This window comes from Meles meles, chromosome 5, assembly GCF_922984935.1.
Source record: "Meles meles chromosome 5, mMelMel3.1 paternal haplotype, whole genome shotgun sequence".
NCBI classification, from domain to species: Eukaryota; Metazoa; Chordata; class Mammalia; order Carnivora; family Mustelidae; genus Meles; species Meles meles.
In genome coordinates this window covers 70191207-70193105 of record NC_060070.1, presented here as the reverse complement: position 1 = coordinate 70193105, position 1899 = coordinate 70191207, and the positions used below count along the sequence as shown (strand labels likewise).

Below are 1899 nucleotides of genomic sequence, written 5' to 3'. Positions count from 1 at the left end.
AATCGCATGGAAGGACAATCACTGGTGTGGAAATTGTACCATCTGCTCATAGTTATTCAACAAAATATCCCCCAAAATATAAATTATGAATCCAGTCCTGAGCCTGAAATCAGCCTTAGAGAACTTCAAGAGCTACAGAAAGATTGGACTCCAAGAAACAAACTGTTTAAAATGGAAGTCAAGTACACAGATTCCGGAAAGACAGGCGCCATGAAACTTCACGGATCTACACAGTCTTTGAAGGGGACCCAAAGATAAGCCTAAAGGGAGGCCTTGAAAAGGAAAATAATTAACAAGTAACAAAGCCAGGAAGCACACGGATTTGAGGAAACTAGAAAATATAACTTATGTCAGCCATTTTTTAATAAACATATTCCCTTTAAGTGCTTAGAGATGTTCACCTAAAAACATAAAGGTTGTGCTACTGAAGTTGAGGTCTCATTTCTCATCCCCAAGTGAATGGATCATTTTCATGTCTGTGATTCATGCCACAGTTATTAGGAAATTCTCAATAGAACAACAAATTCCTCAATTTGAAATTTAGCTTCATTAGGAAAACAAACTTATGTTTGACGAACTGTCTTTTAATACTTGGCCACTTATAATGAGTTTTATTGCTCTCCTAAACCAAGGGTAAGGTGAAGCATAAATGAAAGGTTTACGGCAGAGTGATAATAACCAAACCAGCAAAGTATCTCATAAACGTATGAAGGTGTTATGACTCCTCCAAGAGAATCAATAAATGAGTCAATGATACACAGTAACTACGAGATCAAAAATGCTATCACCGTGATACCCAGGGCTTTAGTGGCTTTTCTCTCTCTCTCTCTCTCACTCTGGCTTTGTATGTCCCTGAGGCTTCCACGTGGCTGCTAATGTTTTCAATCTTTATAGCCTGTTTTCTGGCTGCAAGAAAAATACTACTGTACAGAATCATCATAACAAATGTAGGTGTGAAAAAAATATAGCAAATATATCAGAATCCAAAATTGACTTACAACTGTCTGACACCCTCCTACATAGTTGAGGGCACCAGAGAGTCCCTCCAGCCCATCATCACAGAACACCTGTGTAGAACACGACCCTGCTGTAGACAAGGGACAGGGTCCAAGAGACACTGAGACATATCCCTGACCCAGACACTGTGAACTTGCTAGGATAGACCAGACAGCAATGCACCTGTCGATGGAGAGGAGGCACAAGTGGAAGAGATAAGAGTAACCAAATGTCACATCAAAGCACATGTGGAAGGGACAGAAACTTGGCCCGAAGTACCAGCAGCTCTGCACGGACCTGACCACTCCCACCCAGAGGCAGCACCATCCAGGGAGGCAAGAAGAACCTTTGTTTGAAATGCAGGAAGGAAATCATCACCAGGAGGTTTCCAAACACAGCCAGCACAGACCAGAGCCTAACCGTGTGTAAGAGCACCAGCTGGGATCCATGCAAGTGGGGAACTTTCAGGCAGGGTGGGGTCACGTTCTAGTAGCAGAGCTGCTCAGCTGCATGGGGGATGAGTCGGTGCTCATGGTGATGCTCCAAACAACAGGTAAACATAGAGAAGTTGTGTCCTCGCTCTATCACACCAAACAGAGCAGTTTCCTATTTCCTGAAGGCAGAGGAAAGGTCATTTACAACTACTAACCTTTGTTGTAGTTATCAGATAATATTTTCATGGCCTGTCACATAGTCATATTATCTCTAAACATATGAAGTAATTTATTTGATTTAATGCTCAAGAAATCCTAGCTGTTATTAATCATTATCATTTTTATTTTTACTGTTTAGCATGTAATTGAACCAATTTTTCTAAATCCAGTAAGAATCTTACTTCAAGTAAGTGTGTAGCAGATTTGCTTTTGCCACAGAAGACTTTTGGGCTTGTAACTTATCAAACAT

At 40.9% G+C, this 1899-nt stretch overlaps 1 pseudogene; it reads right to left on the bottom strand.

Moving 5' to 3' along the window:
• Positions 1–549: 549 nt before the first annotated feature.
• LOC123942153 lies at positions 550–1899 on the bottom strand (annotated as a pseudogene).